Below are 20,000 nucleotides of genomic sequence, written 5' to 3'. Positions count from 1 at the left end.
CCTACAGCACCTGGTATTTCCAGGTGGTCTCCCATCCAAGTACTAACCAGGCCCAACACTGCATAGCTTCCAAGATCAGATGAGATTGGGCATGTCCAGTGTGGTTTGGCTGCAGGTGCTCAAAAACATTAACTTTAGACCTCTATTACTTCTTAACTCAAGTAAATTCATTGAAAAGTTGAAAAAATTAAATCTAAAATGTAATAGAAAAGAATGTTATGGCAGTATAAAATTACCTACAGCACCTGGTATTCCCAGGTGGTCTCCCATCTAAGTACGAACCAGACCCAACACTGCATAGCTTCCAAGTTCAGACGAGAGTGGGCATGTCCAGTGTGGTTTGGCTGTAGGTGCTCAAAAACATTAACTTTAGACCTCTTTTACTTCTTAACTCAAGTAAATTCAATGATTATTTTAAAAATGAAATGTAAAATGTAATAGAAAAGAATGTTATGGCAGTATAAAATTACCTACAGCTCCTGGTATTCCCAGGTGGTCTTCCATCCAAGTACTAACCAGGCCCAACACTGCATAGTTTCCAAGATCGGATGAGATTGGGCATGTCCAGCGTGGTTTGGCTGTAGGTGCTCAAAAACATTAACTTTAGACCTCTATTACTTCTTAACTCAAGTAAATTCATTGATAAGTTGAAAAAATTAAATGTAAAATGTAATATAAAAGACTGTTTTGGCTGTATAAAATTACCTACAGCACCTGGTATTCCCAGGTGCTCTCCCATCCAAGTACAAACCAGGCCCAACACTGCATAGCTTACAAGATCAGACGAGATTGGGCATGTCCAGTGTGGTTTGGCTGTAGGTGCTCAAAAGCATTAAACTTAGACCTCTATTACTTCTTAACTCAAGTAAATTCATTGATAAGTTGAAAAAATTAATTGTAAAATGAAATAGAAAAGAATGTTAAGGCTGTATAAAATTACCTATTGCACCTGGTGTTCCCAGGTGGTCTCCCATCCAAGTACTAACCAGGCCCAGCACTGCATAGCTTCCAAGATCAGATGAGATTGGGCATGTCCTCTGTGGTTTGATGGTAGGTGCTCACAAACCTTAACTTTAGACCTCTTTTACTTCTTAACTCAAGTAAATTAATTGATAAGTTGAAAAACTGTAATGTAAAATGTAATAGAAAAGAATGTTATGGCTATATAAAATTACCAACAGCACCTGGTATTCCCAGGTGGGTTCCCATCCAAGTACTAACCATGCCCAACACTGCATAGCTTCCAAGATCAGACGAAATTGGCCATGTCCAGTGTGGTTTGGCTATAGGTGCTGAAAGATATTAACTTTAGACCTCTTTTACTTCTTAACTCAAGTAAATTCATTGCTAAGTTGAAAAAATGTAATGTAAAATGTAATAGAAAAGAATTTTATGGCTATATAAAATTACATACAGCACCTGGTATTCCCAGGTGGTCTCCCATCCAAGTATTAACCAGGCCCAACACTGCATAGCTTCCAAGATCAGACGAGATTGGGCATGTCCAGTGTGGTTTGGCTGTAGGTGCTAAAAGCCTTAACATTAGACCTCTATTACTTCTTAACTCAAGTAAATTCATTGATAAGTTGAAAAAATTAAATGTAAAATGTAATAGAAAAGAATGTTATGGCTGCATAAAATTACATACAGCACCTGGTATTCCCAGGTGGTCTCCCATCCAAGTACTAACCAGACCCAACACTGCATAGCTTCCAAGATCAGACGAGATCGGGCATATCCAGTGTGGTTTGGCTGTAGGTGCTCAAAAACATTAACTTTAGACCTCTATTACTTCTTAACTCAAGTAAATTCATTGATAAGTTGAAAAAATTTAATTTAAAATGTAATAGAAAAGAATGTTATGGCTATATAAAATTACCTACAGCACCTGGTATTTCCAGGTGGTCTCCCATCCAAGTACTAACCAGGCCCAACACTGCATAGCTTCCAAGATCAGACGAGATTGGGCATGTCCAGTGTGGTTTGGCTGCAGGTGCTCAAAAATATTAACTTTAGACCTCTATTACTTCTTAACTCAAGTAAATTCATTGATAAGTTGAAAAAATTAAATCTAAAATGTAATAGAAAAGAATGTTATGGCAGTATAAAATTACCTACAGCACCTGGTATTCCCAGGTGGTCTCCCATCTAAGTACGAACCAGACCCAACATTGCATAGCTTCCAAGTTCAGACGAGAGTGGGCATGTCCAGTGTGGTTTGGCTGTAGGTGCTCAAAAACATTAACTTTAGACCTCTTTTACTTCTTAACTCAAGTAAATTCAATGATTATTTTAAAAATGAAATGTAAAATGTAATAGAAAAGAATGTTATGGCAGTATAAAATTACCTACAGCTCCTGGTATTCCCAGGTGGTCTCCCATCCAAGTACTAACCAGGCCCAACACTGCATAGCTTCCAAGTTCAGATGAGATTGGGCAAGTCCAGAGTGGTTTGGCTGTAGGTGCTCAAAATCATTAACTTTAGACCTCTATTACTTCTTAACTCAAGTAAATTCATTGATAAGTTGAAAAAATTAAATGTAAAATGTAATAGAAAAGAATGTTATGGCTGCAAAAAATTACCTACAGCACCTGGTATTCCCAGGTGGTCTCCCATCCAAGTACTAACCAGGCCCAACACTGCATAGCTTCCAAGATCAGACGAGATGGGGAACGTCCAGTGTGGTTTGGCTGTAGGTGCTCAAAAACATTAACTTTAGACTTCTTTTACTTCTTAACTCAAGTAAATTCAATGATAAGTTGTAAAATTAAATGTAAAATATAATAGAAAAGAATGTTATGGCAGTATAAAATTACCTACAGCTCCTGCTATTCCCAGGTGGTCTCCCATCCAAGTACTAACCAGGCCCAACACTGCATATTTTCCAAGATCAGATGAGATTGGGCAAGTCCAGCGTGGTTTGGCTGTAGGTGCTCAAAAACATTAACTTTAGACCTCTTTTACTTCTTAACTCAAGTAAATTCATTGATAAGTTGAAAAAATTAAATGTAAAATGTAATAGAAAAGAATGTTTTGGCTGTATAAAATAACTTACAGCACCTGGTATTCCCAGGTGCTCTCCCATCCAAGTACAAACCAGGCCCAACACTGCATAGCTTACAAGATCAGACGAGATTGGGCATGTCCAGTGTGGTTTGGCTGTAGGTGCTCAAAAGCATTAAACTTAGACCTCTATTACTTCTTAACTCAAGTAAATTCATTGATAAGTTGAAAAAATTAATTGTAAAATGAAATAGAAAAGAATGTTATGGCTGTATAAAATTGCCTATTGCACCTGGTGTTCCCAGGTGGTCTCCCATCCAAGTACTAACCAGGTCCAGCACTGCATAGCTTCCAAGATCAGACGAGATTGGGCATGTCCAGTGTGGTTTGGCTGTAGGTGCTCAAAAACATTAACTTTAGACTTCTTTTACTTCTTAACTCAAGTGAATTCATTGATAAGTTGAAAAAATTAAATGTAAAATGTAATAGAAAAGAATGTTTTGGCTGTTTAAAATTACATACAGCACCTGGTATTCCAAGGTGGTCTCCCATCGAAGTACAAACCAGTCCCAACACTGTATAGCTTCCAAGACCAGACGAGATTGGGCATGTCCAGTGTGGTTTGGCTGTAGGTGCTCAAAAGCATTAAATTTAGACCTCTATTACTTCTTAACTCAAGTAAATTCATAGATAAGTTGAAAAAATTAAATGTAAAATGTAATAGAAAAGAATGTTATGGCAGTATAAAATTACCTACAGCACCTGGTATTCCCAAGTGGTCTCCCATCCAAGTACTAACCAGGCCCCAACACTGCATAGTTTCCAAGATCAGACGAGATTGGGCATGTCCAGTGTGGTTTGGCAGTAGGTGCTCAAAAGCAATAAATTTATACCGCTATTACTTCTTAACTCAAGTAAATTCATTGATAAGTTGAAAAAATTAAATGTAAAATGTAATAGAAAAGAATGTTATGGCTATATAAAATTACCTACAGCACCTGGGATTCCTGGGTGGACTCCCATCCAAGTACTAACCATGCCCAACACTGCATAGCTTCCAAGATCAGATGAGATTGGGCATGTCCAGTGTGGTTTGGCTGCAGGTGCTCAATAATATTAACTTTAGACCTCTTTTACTTCTTAACTCAAGGAAATTCATTGATTAGTTGAAAAAATTAAATGTATAATGTAATAGAAAAGAATGTTATGGCAGTATAAAATTACCTACAGCACCTGGTATTCCCAGGTGGTCTCCCATCCAAGTACAAACCAGGCCCAACACTGCATAGGTTCCAAGATCAGACAAGATTGGGCATGTCCAGTGTGGTTTGGCTGTAGGTGCTCAAAAACACTAACTTTAGACCTCTTTTACTTCTTAACTCAAATAAATTCAATGATAAGTTGAAAAATTAAATGAGAAATGTAATAGAAAAGAATGTTATGGCAGTATAAAGTTACCTACAGCTTCTGGTATTCCGAGGTGGTCTCCCATCCAAGTACTAACCAGGCCCAACACTGCATAGCTTCCAAGATCAGACGAGATTGGGCATGTCCACTGTGGTTTGGCTGTAGGTGCTCAAAAACATTAACTTTAGACTTCTTTTACTTCTTAACTCAAGTAAATTCATTGATAAGTTGAAAAAATTAAATGTAAAATGTAATAGAAAAGAATGTTATGGCAGTATAAAATTACCTACAGCACCTGGTATTCCCAAGTGGTCTCCCATCCAAGTACTAACCAGGCCCCAACACTGCATAGTTTCCAAGATCAGACGAGATTGGGCATGTCCAGTGTGGTTTGGCTGTAGGTGCTCAAAAGCATTAAATTTATACCGCTATTACTTCTTAACTCAAGTAAATTCATTGATAAGCTGAAAAAATTAAATGTAAAATGTAATAGAAAAGAATGTTATGGCTATATAAAATTACCTACAGCACCTGGGATTCCTGGTTGGTCTCCCATCCAAGTACTAACCAGGCCCAACACTGCATAGCTTCCAAGATCAGACGAGATTGGGCATGTCCAGTGTGGTTTGGCTGCAGGTGCTCAATAATATTAACTTTAGACCTCTTTTACTTCTTAACTCAAGTAAATTCATTGATAAGTTGAAAAAATGTAATGTAAAATGTAATAGAAAAGAATGTTATGGCTGCAAAAAATTACCTACAGCACCTGGTATTCCCAGGTGGTCTCTCATCCAAGTACTAACCAGGCCCAACACTGCATAGCTTTCAAGATCAGACGAGATTGGGCATGTCCAGTGTGGTTTGGCTGCAGGTGCTCAATAATATTAACTTTAGACCTCTTTTACTTCTTAACTCAAGAAAATTCAATGATTAGTTGTAAAATGAAATGTAAAATATAATAGAAAAGAATGTTATGGCAGTATAAAATTACCTACAGCTCCTGCTATTCCCAGGTGGTCTCCCATCCAAGTACTAACCAGGCCCAACACTGCATATTTTCCAAGATCAGATGAGATTGGGCAAGTCCTGCATGGTTTGGCTGTAGGTGCTCAAAAACATTAACTTTAGACCTATTTTACTTCTTAACTCAAGTGAATTCATTGATAAGTTGAAAAAATTAAATGTAAAATGTAATAGAAAAGAATGTTTTGGCTGTTTAAAATTACATACAGCACCTGGTATTCCAAGGTGGTCTCCCATCGAAGTACAAACCAGGCCCAACACTGCATAGCTTCCAAGATCAGACGAGATTGGGCATGTCCAGTGTGGTTTGGCTGTAGGTGCTCAAAAGCATTAAATTTAGACCTCTATTACTTCTTAACTCAAGTAAATTCATTGATAAGTTGAAAAAATTAAATGTAAATTGTAATAGAAAAGAATGTTATGGCAGTATAAAATTACCTACAGCACCTGGTATTCCCAAGTGGTCTCCCATCCAAGTACTAACCAGGCCCCAACACTGCATAGATTCCAAGATCAGACGAGATTGGGCATGTCCAGTGTGGTTTGGCTGTAGGTGCTCAAAAGCATTAAATTTATAAGGCTATTACTTCTTAACTCAAGTAAATTCATTGATAAGTTGAAAAAATTAAACGTAAAATGTAATAGAAAAGAATGTTATGGCTATATAAAATTACCTACAGCACCTGGGATTCCTGGGTGGTTTCACATCCAAGTACTAACCAGGCCCAACACTGCATAGCTTCCAAGATCAGACAAAATTGGGCATGTCCAGTGTGGTTTGGCTGCAGGTGCTCAATAATATTAACTTTAGACCTCTTTTACTTCTTAACTCAAGTAAATTCATTGATAAGTTGAAAAAATGTAAAGTAAAATGTAATAGAAAAGAATGTTATGGCTATATAAAATTACCTACAGCTCCTGCTATTCCCAGGTGGTCTCCCATCCAAGTACTAACCAGGCCCAACACTGCATATTTTCCAAGATCAGATGAGATTGGGCAAGTCCAGCGTGGTTTGGCTGTAGGTGCTCAAAAACATTAACTTTAGACCTCTTTTACTTCTTAACTCAAGTAAATTCATTGATAAGTTGAAAAAATTAAATGTAAAATGTAATAGAAAAGAATGTTTTGGCTGTATAAAATTACCTACAGCACCTGGTATTCCCAGGTGCTCTCCCATCCAAGTACAAACCAGGCCCAACACTGCATAGCTTACAAGATCAGACGATATTGGGCATGTCCAGTGTGGTTTGGCTGTAGGTGCTCAAAAGCATTAAACTTAGACCTCTATTACTTCTTAACTCAAGTAAATTCATTGATAAGTTGAAAAAATTAATTGTAAAATGAAATAGAAAAGAATGTTAAGGCTGTATAAAATTACTTATTGCACCTGGTGTTCCCAGGTGGTCTCCCATCCAAGTACTAACCAGGCCCAGCACTGCATAGCTTCCAAGATCAGATGAGATTGGGCATGTCCTCTGTGGTTTGATGGTAGGTGCTCACAAACCTTAACTTTAGACCTCTTTTACTTCTTAACTCAAGTAAATTAATTGATAAGTTGAAAAAATGTAATGTAAAATGTAATAGAAAAGAATGTTATGGCTATATAAAATTACCTACAGCACCTGGTATTCCCAGGTGGTCTCCCATCCAAATACTAACCAGACCCAACACTGCATAGCTTCCAAGATCAGACGAGATTGGGCATGTCCAGTGTGGGTTGGCTGTAGGTGCTCAAAAGCATTAACTTTAGACCTCTTTTACTTCTTAACTCAAGTAAATTCATTGATAAGTTGAAAAAATTAAATGTAAAATGTAATAGAAAAAACTGTTATGGCAGTATAAAATGACCTACAGCACCTGGGATTCCTGGGTGGTCTCCCACCCAAGTACTAACCAGGCTCAACACTGCATAGTTTCCAAGATCAGACGAGATTGGGCATGTCCAGTGTGGTTTGGCTGCATGTGCTCAATAATATTAACTTTAGACCTCTTTTACTTCTTAACTCAAGAAAATTCATTGATAAGTTGAAAAAATGTAATGTAAAATGTAATAGAAAAGAATGTTTTGGCTGTATAAAATTACCTACAGCACCTGGTATTCCCAGGTGGTCTCCCATCCAAGTACAAACCAGGCCCAACACTGCATAGCATACAAGATCAGACGAGATTGGGCATGTCCAGTGTGGTTTGGCTGTAGGTGCTCAAAAGCATTAAATTTAGACCTCTATTACTTCTTAACTCAAGTAAATTCATTGATAAGTTGAAAAAATTAAATGTAAAATGTAATAGAAAAGAATGTTATGGCAGTATAAAATTACCTACAGCACCTGGCATTCCCAGGTGGTCTCCCATCCAAGTAATAACCAGGCCCAACACTGCATAGCTTCCAAGATCAGACGAGATTGGGCATGTCCTCTGTGGTTTGACTGTAGGTGCCCACAAACCCTAACTTTAGACCTCTTTTACTTCTTAACTCAAGTAAATTCAATGATTAGTTGAAAAATGAAATGTAAAATGTAATAGAAAAGAATGTTATGGCAGTATAAAATTACCAACAGCACCTGGTATTCCCAGGTGGGTTCCCATCCAAGTACTAACCATGCCCAACACTGCATAGCTTCCAAGATCAGACGAAATTGGCCATGTCCAGTGTGGTTTGGCTATAGGTGCTGAAAGATATTAACTTTAGACCTCTTTTACTTCTTAACTCAAGTAAATTCATTGCTAAGTTGAAAAAATGTAATGTAAAATGTAATAGAAAAGAATTTTATGGCTATATAAAATTACCTACAGCACCTGGTATTCCCAGGTGGTCTCCCATCCAAGTATTAACCAGGCCCAACACTGCATAGCTTCCAAGATCAGACGAGATTGGGCATGTCCAGTGTGGTTTGGCTGTAGGTGCTAAAAGCCTTAACATTAGACCTCTATTACTTCTTAACTCAAGTAAATTCATTGATAAGTTGAAAAAATTAAATGTAAAATGTAATAGAAAAGAATGTTATGGCTGCATAAAATTACATACAGCACCTGGTATTCCCAGGTGGTCTCCCATCCAAGTACTAACCAGACCCAACACTGCATAGCTTCCAAGATCAGACGAGATCGGGTATATCCAGTGTGGTTTGGCTGTAGGTGCTCAAAAACATTAACTTTAGACCTCTATTACTTCTTAACTCAAGTAAATTCATTGATAAGTTGAAAAAATTTAATTTTTAATGTAATAGAAAAGAATGTTATGGCTATAAAAAATTACCTACAGCACCTGGTATTTCCAGGTGGTCTCCCATCCAAGTACTAACCAGGCCCAACACTGCATAGCTTCCAAGATCAGACGAGATTGGGCATGTCCAGGGTGGTTTGGCTGCAGGTGCTCAAAAACATTAACTTTAGACCTCTATTACTTCTTAACTCAAGTAAATTCATTGATAAGTTGAAAAAATTAAATCTAAAATGTAATAGAAAAGAATGTTATGGCAGTATAAAATTACCTACAGCACCTGGTATTCCCAGGTGGTCTCCCATCTAAGTACGAACCAGACCCAACACTGCATAGCTTCCAAGTTCAGACGAGAGTGGGCATGTCCAGTGTGGTTTGGCTGTAGGTGCTCAAAAACATTAACTTTAGACCTCTTTTACTTCTTAACTCAAGTAAATTCAATGATTATTTTAAAAATGAAATGTAAAATGTAATAGAAAAGAATGTTATGGCAGTATAAAATTACCTACAGCTCCTGGTATTCCCAGGTGGTCTCCAATCCAAGTACTAACCAGGCCCAACACTGCATAGTTTCCAAGATCAGATGAGATTGGGCATGTCCAGCGTGGTTTGGCTGTAGGTGCTCAAAACCATTAACTTTAGACCTCTATTACTTCTTAACTCAAGTAAATTCATTGATAAGTTGAAAAAATTAAATGTAAAATGTAATATAAAAGACTGTTTTGGCTGTATAAAATTACCTACAGCACCTGGTATTCCCAGGTGCTCTCCCATCCAAGTACAAACCAGGCCCAACACTGCATAGCTTACAAGATCAGACGAGATTGGGCATGTCCAGTGTGGTTTGGCTGTAGGTGCTCAAAAGCATTAAACTTAGACCTCTATTACTTCTTAACTCAAGTAAATTCATTGATAAGTTGAAAAAATTAATTGTAAAATGAAATAGAAAAGAATGTTAAGGCTGTATAAAATTACCTATTGCACCTGGTGTTCCCAGGTGGTCTCCCATCCAAGTACTAACCAGGCCCAGCACTGCATAGCTTCCAAGATCAGATGAGATTGGGCATGTCCTCTGTGGTTTGATGGTAGGTGCTCACAAACCTTAACTTTAGACCTCTTTTACTTCTTAACTCAAGTAAATTAATTGATAAGTTGAAAAAATGTAATGTAAAATGTAATAGAAAAGAATGTTATGGCTATATAAAATTACCTACAGCACCTGGTATTCCCAGGTGGTCTCCCATCCAAATACTAACCAGACCCAACACTGCATAGCTTCCAAGATCAGACGAGATTGGGCATGTCCAGTGTGGGTTGGTTGTAGGTGCTCAAAAGCGTTAACTTTAGACCTCTTTTACTTCTTAACTCAAGTAAATTCATTGATAAGTTGAAAAAATTAAATGTAAAATGTAATAGAAAAAACTGTTATGGCAGTATAAAATGACCTACAGCACCTGGGATTCCTGGGTGGTCTCCCACCCAAGTACTAACCAGGCTCAACACTGCATAGTTTCCAAGATCAGACGAGATTGGGCATGTCCAGTGTGGCTTGGCTGTAGGTGCTCAAAACATTAACTTTAGACCTCTATTACTTCTTTACCCAAGTAAATTCATTGCTAAGTTGAAAAAATGTAATAGAAAAGAATGTTTTGGCTGTATAAAATTACCTACAGCACCTGGTATTCCCAGGTGGTCTCCCATCCAAGTACAAACCAGGCCCAACACTGCATAGCATACAAGATCAGACGAGATTGGGCATGTCCAGTGTGGTTTGGCTGTAGGTGCTCAAAAGCATTAAATTTAGACCTCTATTACTTCTTAACTCAAGTAAATTCATTGATAAGTTGAAAAAATTAAATGTAAAATGTAATATAAAAGACTGTTTTGGCTGTATAAAATTACCTACAGCACCTGGTATTCCCAGGTGGTCTCCCATCCAAGTACAAACCAGGCCCAACACTGCATAGCTTACAAGATCAGACGAGATTGGGCATGTCCAGTGTGGTTTGGCTGTAGGTGCTCACAAGCATTAAATTTAGACCTCTATTACTTCTTAACTCAAGTAAATTCAATGATAAGTTGAAAAAATGTAATGTAAAATGTAATAGAAAAGAATGTTATGGCAATATAAAATTACCTACAGCAACAGGTATTCCCAGGTGGTCTCCCGTCCAAATACTAACCAGGCCCAACACTGCATAGCTTCCAAGATCAGACGAGATTGGGCATGTCCAGTGTGGTTTGGCTGTATGTGCTCAAAAGCGTTAACTTTAGACAACTTTTACTTCTAAACTCAAGTAAATTCATTGATAAGTTGAAAAAATTAAATGTAAAATGTAATAGAAAAGACTGTTATGGCAGTATAAAATGACCTACAGCACCAGGGATTCCTAGGTGGTCTCCCATCCAAGTACTAACCAGGCCCAACACTGCATAGCTTCCAAGATCAGATGAGATTGGGCATGTCCAGTGTGGTTTGGCTGTAGGTGCTCAAAAACATTAACTTTAGACCTCTTTTACTTCTTAACTCAAGTAAATTCAATGATTAGTTGAAAAATGAAATGTAAAATATAATAGAAAAGAATGTTATGGCAGTATAAAATTAACTACAGCTCCTGGTATTCCCAGGTGGTCTCCCATCCAAGTACTAACCAGGCCAAACACTGCATAGTTTCCAAGATCAGATGAGATTGGGCAAGTCCAGCGTGGTTTGGCTGTAGGTGCTCAAAAACATAAACTTTAGACCTCTTTTACATCTTAACTCAAGTAAATTCATTGATAAGTTGAAAAAATTAAATGTAAAATGTAATAGAAAAGAATGTTATGGCAGTATAAAATTACCTACAGCACCTGTTATTCCCAGGTGGTCTCCCATCCAAGTACTAACCAGGCCCAGCTCTGCATAGCTTCCAAGATCAGACAAGATTGGGAATGTCCTCTGTGGTTTGACTGTAGGTGCTCACAAACCTTAACTTTAGACCTCTTTTACTTCTTAACTCAAGTAAATTCAATGATTAGTTGAAAAATGAAATGTAAAATGTAATAGAAAAGAATGTTATGGCAGTATAAAATTACCTACAGCACCTGGTATTCCCAGGTGGGTTCGCATCCAAGTACTAACCATGCCCAACACTGCATAGCTTCCAAGATCAGTCGACATTGGCCATGTCCAGTGTGGTTTGGCTATAGGTGCTGAAAAATATTAACTTTAGACCTCTTTTACTTCTTAAATCAAGTAAATTCATTGCTAAGTTGAAAAAATGTAATGTAAAATGTAATAGAAAAGAATGTTATGGCTATATAAAATTACCTACAGCACCTGGTATTCCCAGGTGGTCTCCCATCCAAGTATTAACCAGGCCCAACACTGCATAGCTTCCAAGATCAGACGAGATTGGGCATGTCCAGTGTGGTTTGGCTGTAGGTGCTAAAAGCATTAACATTAGACCTCTATTACTTCTTAACTCAAGTAAATTCATTGATAAGTTGAAAAAATTAAATGTAAAATGTAATAGAAAAGAATGTTATGGCTGCATAAAATTACCTACAGCACCTGGTATTCCCAGGTGGTCTCCCATCCAAATACTAACCAGGCCCAACACTGCATAGCTTCCAAGATCAGACGAGATTGGGCATGTCCAGTGTGGTTTGGCTGTAGGTGCTCAAATACATTAACTTTAGACCTCTATTACTTCTTAACTAAAGTAAATTCATTGATAAGTTGAAAAAATTAAATCTAAAATGTAATAGAAAAGAATGTTATGGCAGTATAAAATTACCTACAGCACCTGGTATTCCCAGATGGTCTCCCATCCAAGTACTAACCAGACCCAACACTGCATAGCTTCCAAGTTCAGACGAGAGTGGGCATGTCCAGTGTGGTTTGGCTGTAGGTGCTCAAAAACATTAACTTTAGACCTCTTTTACTTCTTAACTCAGGTAAATTCATTGATAAGTTGAAAAAATTTAATGTAAAATGTAATAGAAAAGAATGTTATGGCAGTATAAAATTACCTATTGCACCTGGTATTCCCAGGTGGTCTCCCATCCAAGTACTAACCAGGCCCAGCACTGCATAGCTTCCAAGATCAGACGAGATTGGGCATGTCCTCTGTGGTTTGACTGTAGTTGCTCACAAACCTTAACTTTAGACCTCTTTTACTTCTTAACTCAAGAAAATTAATTGATAAGTTGAAACAATGTAATGTAAAATGTAATAGAAAAGAATGTTATGGCAATATAAAATTACCTACAGCACCTGGTATTCCCAGGTGGTCTCCCGTCCAAATACTAACCAGGCCCAACACTGCATAGCTTCCAAGATCAGACGAGATAGGGCTTGTCTAGTGTGGATTGGCTGTATGTGCTCAAAAGCGTTAACTTTAGACCTCTTTTACTTCTTAACTCAAGTAAATTCATTGATAAGTTGAAAAAATTAAATGTAAAATGTAATAGAAAAGACTGTTATGGCAGTATAAATTGACCTACAGCACCAGGGATTCCTAGGTGGTCTCCCATCCAAATACTAACCAGGCCCAACACTGCATAGCTTCCAAGATCAAACAAGATTGGGCATGTCCAGTGTGGTTTGGCTGTAGGTGCTCAAAAACATTAACTTTAGACCTCTTTTACTTCTTAACTCAAGTAAATTCATTGATAAGTTGAAAAAATTAAATGCAAAATGTAATAGAAAAGAATGTTATGGCAGTATAAAATTACCTACAGCACCTGGTGTTCCCAGGTGGTCTCCCATCCAAGTACTAACCAGGCCCAACACTGCATATCTTCCAAGTTCAGACGAGATTGGGCATGTCCAGTGTGGTTTGGCTGTAGGTGCTCAAAAACATGAACTTTAGACCTCTTTTACTTCTTAACTCAAGTAAATTCAATGATTAGTTGAAAAATGAAATGTAAAATATAATAGAAAAGAATGTTATGGCAGTATAAAATAACCTACAGCTCCTGGTATTCCCAGGTGGTCTCCCATCCAAGTACTAACCAGGCAAAACACTGCATAGTTTCCAAGATCAGATGAGATTGGGCAAGTCCAGCGTGGTTTGGCTGTAGGTGCTCAAAAGCTTTAAATTTAGACCTCTGTTACTTCTTAACTCAAGTAAATTCATTGATAAGTTGAAAAATTTAAATGTAAAATGTAATAGAAAAGAATGTTATGGCAGTATAAAATTACCTACAGCACCTGGTATTCCCAGGTGGTCTCCCATCCAAGTACTAACCAGGCCCAGCACTGCATAGCTTCCAAGATCAGACAAGATTGGGCATGTCCTCTGTGGTTTGACTGTAAGTGCTCACAAACCTTAACTTTAGACCTCTTTTACTTCTTAACTCAAGTAAATTCAATGATTAGTTGAAAAATGAAATGTAAAATGTAATAGAAAAGAATGTTATGGCAGTATAAAATTACCTACAGCACCTGGTATTCCCAGGTGGGTTCCCATCCAATTACTAACCATGCCCAACACTGCATAGCTTCCAAGATCAGACGACATTGGCCATGTCCAGTGTGGTTTGGCTATAGGTGCTGAAAAATATTAACTTTAGACCTCTTTTACTTCTTAAATCAAGTAAATTCATTGCTAAGTTGAAAAAATGTAATGTAAAATGTAATAGAAAAGAATGTTATGGCTATATAAAACTACCTACAGCACCTGGTATTCCCAGGTGGTCTCCCATCCAAGTATTAACCAGGCCCAACACTGCATAGCTTCCAAGATCAGACGAGATTGGGCATGTCCAGTGTGGTTTGGCTGTAGGTGCTAAAAGCATTAACATTAGACCTCTATTACTTCTTAACTCAAGTAAATTCATTGATAAGTTGAAAAAATTAAATGTAAAATGTAATAGAAAAGAATGCTATGGCTGCATAAAATTACCTACAGCACCTGGTATTCCCAGGTGGTCTCCCATCCAAGTATTAACCAGGTCCAACACTGCATAGCTTCCAAGATCAGATGAGATTGGGCATATCCAGTGTGGTTTGGCTGTAGGTGCTCAAAAACATTAACTTTAGACCTCTATTACTTCTTAACTCAAGTAAATTCATTGATAAGTTGAAAAAATTAAATTTAAAATGTAATAGAAAAGAATGTTATGGCTATATAAAATTACCTACAGCACCTGGTATTTCCAGGTGGTCTCCCATCCAAGTACTAACCAGGACCAACACTGCATAGCTTCCAAGATCAGACGAGATTGGGCATGTCCAGTGTGGTTTGGCTGTAGGTGCTCAAATGCATTAACTTTAGACCTCTATTACTTCTTAACTCAAGTAAATTCATTGATAAGTTGAAAAAATTAAATCTAAAATGTAATAGAAAAGAATGTTATGGCAGTATAAAATTACCTACAGCACCTGGTATTCCCAGGTGGTCTCCCATCCAAGTACTAACCAGACCCAACACTGCATAGCTTCCAAGTTCAGACGAGAGTGGGCATGTCCAGTGTGGTTTGGCTGTAGGTGCTCAAAGACATTAACTTTAGACCTCTTTTACTTCTTAACTCAGGTAAATTCATTGATAAGTTGAAAAAATTTAATGTAAAATGTAATAGAAAAGAATGTTATGGCAGTATAAAATTACCTATTGCACCTGGTATTCCCAGGTGGTCTCCCATCCAAGTACTAACCAGGCCCAGCATTGCATAGCTTCCAAGATCAGACGAGATTGGGCATGTCCTCTGTGGTTTGACTGTAGTTGCTCACAAACCTTAACTTTAGACCTCTTTTACTTCTTAACTCAAGAAAATTAATTGATAAGTTGAAACAATGTAATGTAAAATGTAATAGAAAAGAATGTTATGGCAATATAAAATTACCTACAGCACCTGGTATTCCCAGGTGGTCTCCCGTCCAAATACTAACCAGGCCCAACACTGCATAGCTTCCAAGATCAGACGAGATAGGGCTTGTCTAGTGTGGTTTGGCTGTATGTGCTCAAAAGCGTTAACTTTAGACCTCTTTTACTTCTTAACTCAAGTAAATTCATTGATAAGTTGAAAAAATTAAATGTAAAATGTAATAGAAAAGACTGTTATGGCAGTATAAATTGACCTACAGCACCAGGGATTCCTAGGTGGTCTCCCATCCAAATACTAACCAGGCCCAACACTGCATAGCTTCCAAGATCAAACAAGATTGGGCATGTCCAGTGTGGTTTGGCTGTAGGTGCTCAAAAACATTAACTTTAGACCTCTTTTACTTCTTAACTCAAGTAAATTCATTGATAAGTTGAAAAAATTAAATGCAAAATGTAATAGAAAAGAATGTTATGGCAGTATAAAATTACCTACAGCACCTGGTGTTCCCAGGTGGTCTCCCATCCAAGTACTAACCAGGCCCAACACTGCATAGCTTCCAAGTTCAGACGAGATTGGGCATGTCCAGTGTGGTTTGGCTTTAGGTGCTCAAAAACATGAACTTTAGACCTCTATTACTTCTTAACTCAAGTAAATTCAATGATTAGTTGAAAAATGAAATGTAAAATATAATAGAAAAGAATGTTATGGCAGTATAAAATAACCTACAGCTCCTGGTATTCCCAGGTGGTCTCCCATCCAAGTACTAACCAGGCAAAACACTGCATAGTTTCCAAGATCAGATGAGATTGGGCAAGTCCAGCGTGGTTTGGCTGTAGGTGCTCAAAAACATTAACTTTAGACCTCTTTTACATCTTAACTCAAGTAAATTCATTGATAATTTGAAAAAATTAAATGTAAAATGTAATAGAAAAGAATGTTTTGGCTGTATAAAATTACCTACAGCACCTGGTATTCCCAGGTGGTCTCCCATCCAAGTACAAACTAGGCCCAACACTGCTTAGCTTACAAGATCAGACGAGATTGGGCATGTCCAGTGTGGTCTGGCTGTAGGTGCTCAAAAGCTTTAAATTTAGACCTCTATTACTTCTTAACTCAAGTAAATTCATTGATAAGTTGAAAAATTTAAATGTAAAATGTAATAGAAAAGAATGTTATGGCAGTATAAAATTACCTACAGCACCTGGTATTCCCAGGTGGTCTCCCATCCAAGTACTAACCAGGCCAAGCACTGCATAGCTTCCAAGATCAGACAAGATTGGGCATGTCCTCTGTGGTTTGACTGTAAGTGCTCACAAACCTTAACTTTAGAACTCTTTTACTTCTTAACTCAAGTAAATTCAATGATTAGTTGAAAAATGAAATGTAAAATGTAATAGAAAAGAATGTTATAGCAGTATAAAATTACCCACAGCACCTGGTATTCCCAGGTGGGTTCCCATCCAATTACTAACCATGCCCAACACTGCATAGCTTCCAAGATCAGACGACATTGGCCATGTCCAGTGTGGTTTGGCTATAGGTGCTGAAAAATATTAACTTTAGACCTCTTTTACTTCTTAAATCAAGTAAATTCATTGCTAAGTTGAAAAAATGTAATGTAAAATGTAATAGAAAAGAATGTTATGGCTATATAAAACTACCTACAGCACCTGGTATTCCCAGGTGGTCTCCCATCCAAGTATTAACCAGGCCCAACACTGCATAGCTTCCAAGATCAGACGAGATTGGGCATGTCCAGTGTGGTTTGGCTGTAGGTGCTAAAAGCATTAACATTAGACCTCTATTACTACTTAACTCAAGTAAATTCATTGATAAGTTGAAAAAATTAAATGTAAAATGTAATAGAAAAGAATGCTATGGCTGCATAAAATTACCTACAGCACCTGGTATTCCCAGGTGGTCTCCCATCCAAGTACTAACCAGGTCCAACACTGCATAGCTTCCAAGATCAGACGAGATTGGGCATATCCAGTGTGGTTTGGCTGTAGGTGCTCAAAAACATTAACTTTAGACCTCTATTACTTCTTAACTCAAGTAAATTCATTGATAAGTTGAAAAAATTAAATTTAAAATGTAATAGAAAAGAATGTTATGGCTATATAAAATTACCTACAGCACCTGGTATTTCCAGGTGGTCTCCCATCCAAGTACTAACCAGGCCCAACACTGCATAGCTTCCAAGATCAGACGAAATTGGGCATGTCCAGTGTGGTTTGGCTGTAGGTGCTAAAATACATTAACTTTAGACCTCTATTACTTCTTAACTCAAGTAAATTCATTGATAAGTTGAAAAAATTAAATCTAAAATGTAATAGAAAAGAATGTTATGGCAGTATAAAATTACCTACAGCACCTGGTATTCCCAGGTGGTCTCCCATCCAAGTACTAACCAAACCCAACACTGCATAGCTTCCAAGTTCAGACGAGAGTGGGCATGTCCAGTGTGGTTTGGCTGTAGGTGCTCAAAAACATTAACTTTAGACCTCTTTTACTTCTTAACTCAAGTAAATTCACTGATAAGTTGAAAAAATTTAATGTAAAATGTAATAGAAAAGAATGTTATGGCAGTATAAAATTACCTATTGCACCTGGTATTCCCAGGTGGTCTCCCATCCAAGTACTAACCAGGCCCAGCACTGCATAGCTTCCAAGATCAGACGAGATTGGGCATGTCCTCTGTTGTTTGACTGTAGGTGCTCACAAATCTTAACTTTAGACCTCTTTTACTTCTTAACTCAAGAAAATTAATTGATAAGTTGAAACAATGTAATGTAAAATGTAATAGAAAAGAATGTTATGGCAATATAAAATTACCTACAGCACCTGGTATTCCCAGGTGGTCTCCCGTCCAAATACTAACCAGGCCCAACACTGCATAGCTTCCAAGATCAGACGAGATTGGGCTTGTCCAGTGTGGTTTGGCTGTATGTGCTCAAAAGCGTTAACTTTAGACCTCTTTTACTTCTTAACTCAAGTAAATTCATTGATAAGTTGAAACAATTAAATGTAAAATGTAATAGAAAAAACTGTTATGGCAGTATAAAATGACCTACAGCACCAGGGATTCCTAGGTGGTCTCCCATCCAAGTACTAACCAGGCCCAACACTGCATAGCTTCCAAGATCAAACGAGATTGGGCATGTCCAGTGTGGTTTGGCTGTAGGTGCTCAAAAACATTAACTTTAGACCTCTTTTACTTCTTAACTCAAGTAAATTCATTGATAAGTTGAAAAAATTAAATGCAAAATGTAATAGAAAAGAATGTTATGGCAGTATAAAATTACCTACAGCACCTGGTGTTCCCAGGTGGTCTCCCATCCAAGTACTAACCAGGCCCAACACTGCATAGCTTCCAAGTTCAGACGAGATTGGGCATGTCCAGTGTGGTTTGGCTGTAGGTGCTCAAAAACATTAACTTTAGACCTCTTTTACTTCTTAACTCAAGTAAATTCAATGATTAGTTGAAAAATGAAATGTAAAATATAATAGAAAAGAATGTTATGGCAGTATAAAATAACCTACAGCTCCTGGTATTCCCAGGTGGTCTCCCATCCAAGTACTAACCAGGCAAAACACTGCATAGTTTCCAAGATCAGATGAGATTGGGCAAGTCCAGCGTGGTTTGGCTGTAGGTGCTCAAAAACATTAACTTTAGACCTCTTTTACATCTTAACTCAAGTAAATTCATTGATAAGTTGAAAAAATTAAATGTAAAATGTAATAGAAAAGAATGTTTTGGCTGTATAAAATTACCTACAGCACCTGGTATTCCAGGTGGTCTCCCATCCAAGTACAAACCAGGCCCAACACTGCTTAGCTTACAAGATCAGACGAGATTGGGCATGTCCAGTGTGGTTTGGCTGTAGGTGCTCAAAAGCATTAAATTTAGACCTCTATTACTTCTTAACTCAAGTAAATTCATTGATAAGTTGAAAAATTTAAATGTAAAATGTAATAGAAAAGAATGTTATGGCAGTATAAAATTACCTACAGCACCTGGTATTCCCAGGTGGTCTCCCATCCAAGTACTAACCAGGCCCAGCACTGCATAGCTTCCAAGATCAGACAAGATTGGGCATGTCCTCTGTGGTTTGACTGTAAGTGCTCACAAACCTTAACTTTAGACCTCTTTTTTTCTTCTTAACTCAAGTAAATTCAATGATTAGTTGAAAAATGAAATGTAAAATGTAATAGAATAGAATGTTATGGCAGTATAAAATTACCTACAGCACCTGGTATTCCCAGGTGGGTTCCCATCCAAGTACTAACCATGCCCAACACTGCATAGCTTCCAAGATCAGACGACATTGGCCATGTCCAGTGTGGTTTGGCTATAGGTGCTGAAAAATATTAACTTTAGACCTCTTTTACTTCTTAAATCAAGTAAATTCATTGCTAAGTTGAATAAATGTAATGTAAAATGTAATAGAAAAGAATTATATGGCTATATAAAACTACCTACAGCACCTGGTATTCCCAGGTGGTCTCCCATCCAAGTATTAACCAGGCCC

General features: G+C 37.6%; 2 non-coding genes and 80 pseudogenes across 2 annotated transcripts; all 82 read right to left on the bottom strand.

Moving 5' to 3' along the window:
* LOC148500338 (5S ribosomal RNA) overlaps positions 1–117 on the bottom strand; it is a 119-nt pseudogene extending 2 nt beyond the window's left edge.
* A 116-nt stretch (positions 118–233) lies between these two features.
* LOC148500337 (5S ribosomal RNA) lies at positions 234–352 on the bottom strand (annotated as a pseudogene).
* A 115-nt stretch (positions 353–467) lies between these two features.
* Positions 468–586, bottom strand: LOC148500336 (5S ribosomal RNA; annotated as a pseudogene).
* Positions 587–702: 116 nt separating this feature from the next.
* LOC148500335 (5S ribosomal RNA) lies at positions 703–821 on the bottom strand (annotated as a pseudogene).
* A 116-nt stretch (positions 822–937) lies between these two features.
* On the bottom strand, positions 938–1,056 carry LOC148500334 (5S ribosomal RNA; annotated as a pseudogene).
* A 116-nt stretch (positions 1,057–1,172) lies between these two features.
* LOC148500333 (5S ribosomal RNA) lies at positions 1,173–1,291 on the bottom strand (annotated as a pseudogene).
* A 116-nt stretch (positions 1,292–1,407) lies between these two features.
* On the bottom strand, positions 1,408–1,526 carry LOC148500332 (5S ribosomal RNA; annotated as a pseudogene).
* A 115-nt stretch (positions 1,527–1,641) lies between these two features.
* Positions 1,642–1,760, bottom strand: LOC148500331 (5S ribosomal RNA; annotated as a pseudogene).
* A 116-nt stretch (positions 1,761–1,876) lies between these two features.
* On the bottom strand, positions 1,877–1,995 carry LOC148500330 (5S ribosomal RNA; annotated as a pseudogene).
* A 116-nt stretch (positions 1,996–2,111) lies between these two features.
* On the bottom strand, positions 2,112–2,230 carry LOC148500329 (5S ribosomal RNA; annotated as a pseudogene).
* Positions 2,231–2,345: 115 nt separating this feature from the next.
* LOC148500328 (5S ribosomal RNA) lies at positions 2,346–2,464 on the bottom strand (annotated as a pseudogene).
* A 116-nt stretch (positions 2,465–2,580) lies between these two features.
* On the bottom strand, positions 2,581–2,699 carry LOC148500327 (5S ribosomal RNA; annotated as a pseudogene).
* A 115-nt stretch (positions 2,700–2,814) lies between these two features.
* Positions 2,815–2,933, bottom strand: LOC148500326 (5S ribosomal RNA; annotated as a pseudogene).
* A 116-nt stretch (positions 2,934–3,049) lies between these two features.
* LOC148500325 (5S ribosomal RNA) lies at positions 3,050–3,168 on the bottom strand (annotated as a pseudogene).
* Positions 3,169–3,284: 116 nt separating this feature from the next.
* Positions 3,285–3,403, bottom strand: LOC148500324 (5S ribosomal RNA; annotated as a pseudogene).
* A 116-nt stretch (positions 3,404–3,519) lies between these two features.
* LOC148500323 (5S ribosomal RNA) lies at positions 3,520–3,638 on the bottom strand (annotated as a pseudogene).
* Positions 3,639–3,754: 116 nt separating this feature from the next.
* LOC148500322 (5S ribosomal RNA) lies at positions 3,755–3,874 on the bottom strand (annotated as a pseudogene).
* Positions 3,875–3,990: 116 nt separating this feature from the next.
* Positions 3,991–4,109, bottom strand: LOC148500321 (5S ribosomal RNA; annotated as a pseudogene).
* Positions 4,110–4,225: 116 nt separating this feature from the next.
* Positions 4,226–4,344, bottom strand: LOC148500320 (5S ribosomal RNA; annotated as a pseudogene).
* Positions 4,345–4,459: 115 nt separating this feature from the next.
* On the bottom strand, positions 4,460–4,578 carry LOC148500319 (5S ribosomal RNA; annotated as a pseudogene).
* A 116-nt stretch (positions 4,579–4,694) lies between these two features.
* On the bottom strand, positions 4,695–4,814 carry LOC148500318 (5S ribosomal RNA; annotated as a pseudogene).
* Positions 4,815–4,930: 116 nt separating this feature from the next.
* LOC148500317 (5S ribosomal RNA) lies at positions 4,931–5,049 on the bottom strand (annotated as a pseudogene).
* A 116-nt stretch (positions 5,050–5,165) lies between these two features.
* LOC148500316 (5S ribosomal RNA) lies at positions 5,166–5,284 on the bottom strand (annotated as a pseudogene).
* Positions 5,285–5,399: 115 nt separating this feature from the next.
* Positions 5,400–5,518, bottom strand: LOC148500315 (5S ribosomal RNA; annotated as a pseudogene).
* A 116-nt stretch (positions 5,519–5,634) lies between these two features.
* LOC148500314 (5S ribosomal RNA) lies at positions 5,635–5,753 on the bottom strand (annotated as a pseudogene).
* A 116-nt stretch (positions 5,754–5,869) lies between these two features.
* On the bottom strand, positions 5,870–5,989 carry LOC148500313 (5S ribosomal RNA; annotated as a pseudogene).
* A 116-nt stretch (positions 5,990–6,105) lies between these two features.
* LOC148500312 (5S ribosomal RNA) lies at positions 6,106–6,224 on the bottom strand (annotated as a pseudogene).
* Positions 6,225–6,340: 116 nt separating this feature from the next.
* Positions 6,341–6,459, bottom strand: LOC148500311 (5S ribosomal RNA; annotated as a pseudogene).
* Positions 6,460–6,575: 116 nt separating this feature from the next.
* On the bottom strand, positions 6,576–6,694 carry LOC148500310 (5S ribosomal RNA; annotated as a pseudogene).
* A 351-nt stretch (positions 6,695–7,045) lies between these two features.
* LOC148500309 (5S ribosomal RNA) lies at positions 7,046–7,164 on the bottom strand (annotated as a pseudogene).
* Positions 7,165–7,280: 116 nt separating this feature from the next.
* LOC148500308 (5S ribosomal RNA) lies at positions 7,281–7,399 on the bottom strand (annotated as a pseudogene).
* Positions 7,400–7,515: 116 nt separating this feature from the next.
* LOC148500307 (5S ribosomal RNA) lies at positions 7,516–7,634 on the bottom strand (annotated as a pseudogene).
* Positions 7,635–7,750: 116 nt separating this feature from the next.
* On the bottom strand, positions 7,751–7,869 carry LOC148500306 (5S ribosomal RNA; annotated as a pseudogene).
* A 115-nt stretch (positions 7,870–7,984) lies between these two features.
* Positions 7,985–8,103, bottom strand: LOC148500305 (5S ribosomal RNA; annotated as a pseudogene).
* Positions 8,104–8,219: 116 nt separating this feature from the next.
* LOC148500304 (5S ribosomal RNA) lies at positions 8,220–8,338 on the bottom strand (annotated as a pseudogene).
* Positions 8,339–8,453: 115 nt separating this feature from the next.
* LOC148500303 (5S ribosomal RNA) lies at positions 8,454–8,572 on the bottom strand (annotated as a pseudogene).
* A 116-nt stretch (positions 8,573–8,688) lies between these two features.
* On the bottom strand, positions 8,689–8,807 carry LOC148500302 (5S ribosomal RNA; annotated as a pseudogene).
* Positions 8,808–8,923: 116 nt separating this feature from the next.
* Positions 8,924–9,042, bottom strand: LOC148500301 (5S ribosomal RNA; annotated as a pseudogene).
* Positions 9,043–9,157: 115 nt separating this feature from the next.
* On the bottom strand, positions 9,158–9,276 carry LOC148500300 (5S ribosomal RNA; annotated as a pseudogene).
* Positions 9,277–9,392: 116 nt separating this feature from the next.
* LOC148500299 (5S ribosomal RNA) lies at positions 9,393–9,511 on the bottom strand (annotated as a pseudogene).
* Positions 9,512–9,627: 116 nt separating this feature from the next.
* LOC148500298 (5S ribosomal RNA) lies at positions 9,628–9,746 on the bottom strand (annotated as a pseudogene).
* A 116-nt stretch (positions 9,747–9,862) lies between these two features.
* LOC148500297 (5S ribosomal RNA) lies at positions 9,863–9,981 on the bottom strand (annotated as a pseudogene).
* A 116-nt stretch (positions 9,982–10,097) lies between these two features.
* LOC148500296 (5S ribosomal RNA) lies at positions 10,098–10,216 on the bottom strand (annotated as a pseudogene).
* A 103-nt stretch (positions 10,217–10,319) lies between these two features.
* On the bottom strand, positions 10,320–10,438 carry LOC148500295 (5S ribosomal RNA; annotated as a pseudogene).
* A 116-nt stretch (positions 10,439–10,554) lies between these two features.
* On the bottom strand, positions 10,555–10,673 carry LOC148500294 (5S ribosomal RNA; annotated as a pseudogene).
* A 116-nt stretch (positions 10,674–10,789) lies between these two features.
* Positions 10,790–10,908, bottom strand: LOC148500293 (5S ribosomal RNA; annotated as a pseudogene).
* A 116-nt stretch (positions 10,909–11,024) lies between these two features.
* LOC148500292 (5S ribosomal RNA) lies at positions 11,025–11,143 on the bottom strand (annotated as a pseudogene).
* Positions 11,144–11,258: 115 nt separating this feature from the next.
* LOC148500291 (5S ribosomal RNA) lies at positions 11,259–11,377 on the bottom strand (annotated as a pseudogene).
* Positions 11,378–11,493: 116 nt separating this feature from the next.
* LOC148500290 (5S ribosomal RNA) lies at positions 11,494–11,612 on the bottom strand (annotated as a pseudogene).
* Positions 11,613–11,962: 350 nt separating this feature from the next.
* LOC148500289 (5S ribosomal RNA) lies at positions 11,963–12,081 on the bottom strand (annotated as a pseudogene).
* Positions 12,082–12,196: 115 nt separating this feature from the next.
* LOC148500288 (5S ribosomal RNA) lies at positions 12,197–12,315 on the bottom strand (annotated as a pseudogene).
* A 116-nt stretch (positions 12,316–12,431) lies between these two features.
* On the bottom strand, positions 12,432–12,550 carry LOC148500287 (5S ribosomal RNA; annotated as a pseudogene).
* Positions 12,551–12,666: 116 nt separating this feature from the next.
* On the bottom strand, positions 12,667–12,785 carry LOC148500286 (5S ribosomal RNA; annotated as a pseudogene).
* Positions 12,786–12,901: 116 nt separating this feature from the next.
* Positions 12,902–13,020, bottom strand: LOC148500285 (5S ribosomal RNA; annotated as a pseudogene).
* Positions 13,021–13,136: 116 nt separating this feature from the next.
* Positions 13,137–13,255, bottom strand: LOC148500284 (5S ribosomal RNA; annotated as a pseudogene).
* Positions 13,256–13,371: 116 nt separating this feature from the next.
* On the bottom strand, positions 13,372–13,490 carry LOC148500283 (5S ribosomal RNA). Its single transcript, XR_015871580.1, has one exon. It is a non-coding gene; the product is annotated as a 5S ribosomal RNA (ribosomal RNA).
* Positions 13,491–13,605: 115 nt separating this feature from the next.
* On the bottom strand, positions 13,606–13,724 carry LOC148500282 (5S ribosomal RNA; annotated as a pseudogene).
* Positions 13,725–13,840: 116 nt separating this feature from the next.
* On the bottom strand, positions 13,841–13,959 carry LOC148500281 (5S ribosomal RNA; annotated as a pseudogene).
* A 350-nt stretch (positions 13,960–14,309) lies between these two features.
* On the bottom strand, positions 14,310–14,428 carry LOC148500280 (5S ribosomal RNA; annotated as a pseudogene).
* Positions 14,429–14,543: 115 nt separating this feature from the next.
* On the bottom strand, positions 14,544–14,662 carry LOC148500279 (5S ribosomal RNA; annotated as a pseudogene).
* A 116-nt stretch (positions 14,663–14,778) lies between these two features.
* Positions 14,779–14,897, bottom strand: LOC148500278 (5S ribosomal RNA; annotated as a pseudogene).
* Positions 14,898–15,013: 116 nt separating this feature from the next.
* LOC148500277 (5S ribosomal RNA) lies at positions 15,014–15,132 on the bottom strand (annotated as a pseudogene).
* Positions 15,133–15,248: 116 nt separating this feature from the next.
* Positions 15,249–15,367, bottom strand: LOC148500276 (5S ribosomal RNA; annotated as a pseudogene).
* Positions 15,368–15,483: 116 nt separating this feature from the next.
* LOC148500275 (5S ribosomal RNA) lies at positions 15,484–15,602 on the bottom strand (annotated as a pseudogene).
* Positions 15,603–15,718: 116 nt separating this feature from the next.
* On the bottom strand, positions 15,719–15,837 carry LOC148500274 (5S ribosomal RNA; annotated as a pseudogene).
* Positions 15,838–15,953: 116 nt separating this feature from the next.
* LOC148500273 (5S ribosomal RNA) lies at positions 15,954–16,072 on the bottom strand (annotated as a pseudogene).
* Positions 16,073–16,187: 115 nt separating this feature from the next.
* LOC148500272 (5S ribosomal RNA) lies at positions 16,188–16,306 on the bottom strand (annotated as a pseudogene).
* Positions 16,307–16,422: 116 nt separating this feature from the next.
* Positions 16,423–16,541, bottom strand: LOC148500271 (5S ribosomal RNA; annotated as a pseudogene).
* A 116-nt stretch (positions 16,542–16,657) lies between these two features.
* On the bottom strand, positions 16,658–16,776 carry LOC148500270 (5S ribosomal RNA; annotated as a pseudogene).
* A 350-nt stretch (positions 16,777–17,126) lies between these two features.
* LOC148500269 (5S ribosomal RNA) lies at positions 17,127–17,245 on the bottom strand (annotated as a pseudogene).
* A 115-nt stretch (positions 17,246–17,360) lies between these two features.
* On the bottom strand, positions 17,361–17,479 carry LOC148500268 (5S ribosomal RNA; annotated as a pseudogene).
* Positions 17,480–17,595: 116 nt separating this feature from the next.
* LOC148500267 (5S ribosomal RNA) lies at positions 17,596–17,714 on the bottom strand (annotated as a pseudogene).
* A 116-nt stretch (positions 17,715–17,830) lies between these two features.
* Positions 17,831–17,949, bottom strand: LOC148500266 (5S ribosomal RNA; annotated as a pseudogene).
* A 116-nt stretch (positions 17,950–18,065) lies between these two features.
* Positions 18,066–18,184, bottom strand: LOC148500265 (5S ribosomal RNA; annotated as a pseudogene).
* Positions 18,185–18,300: 116 nt separating this feature from the next.
* Positions 18,301–18,419, bottom strand: LOC148500264 (5S ribosomal RNA; annotated as a pseudogene).
* A 116-nt stretch (positions 18,420–18,535) lies between these two features.
* On the bottom strand, positions 18,536–18,654 carry LOC148500263 (5S ribosomal RNA; annotated as a pseudogene).
* A 116-nt stretch (positions 18,655–18,770) lies between these two features.
* On the bottom strand, positions 18,771–18,889 carry LOC148500262 (5S ribosomal RNA). Its single transcript, XR_015871528.1, has one exon. It is a non-coding gene; the product is annotated as a 5S ribosomal RNA (ribosomal RNA).
* A 115-nt stretch (positions 18,890–19,004) lies between these two features.
* On the bottom strand, positions 19,005–19,123 carry LOC148500261 (5S ribosomal RNA; annotated as a pseudogene).
* Positions 19,124–19,239: 116 nt separating this feature from the next.
* On the bottom strand, positions 19,240–19,357 carry LOC148500260 (5S ribosomal RNA; annotated as a pseudogene).
* Positions 19,358–19,473: 116 nt separating this feature from the next.
* Positions 19,474–19,592, bottom strand: LOC148500259 (5S ribosomal RNA; annotated as a pseudogene).
* A 117-nt stretch (positions 19,593–19,709) lies between these two features.
* Positions 19,710–19,828, bottom strand: LOC148500258 (5S ribosomal RNA; annotated as a pseudogene).
* A 116-nt stretch (positions 19,829–19,944) lies between these two features.
* The window catches only part of LOC148500257 (5S ribosomal RNA), a 119-nt pseudogene continuing 63 nt past the window's right edge, over positions 19,945–20,000 (bottom strand).

This window comes from Taudactylus pleione, unplaced genomic scaffold (assembly GCF_031769625.1).
Source record: "Taudactylus pleione unplaced genomic scaffold, aTauple2 ptg000550l, whole genome shotgun sequence".
In the NCBI taxonomy this organism is placed as follows: domain Eukaryota; kingdom Metazoa; phylum Chordata; class Amphibia; order Anura; family Myobatrachidae; genus Taudactylus; species Taudactylus pleione.
Note: the sequence above shows the minus strand (reverse complement) of the source record. Positions and strands in the feature narration are given on the sequence as shown.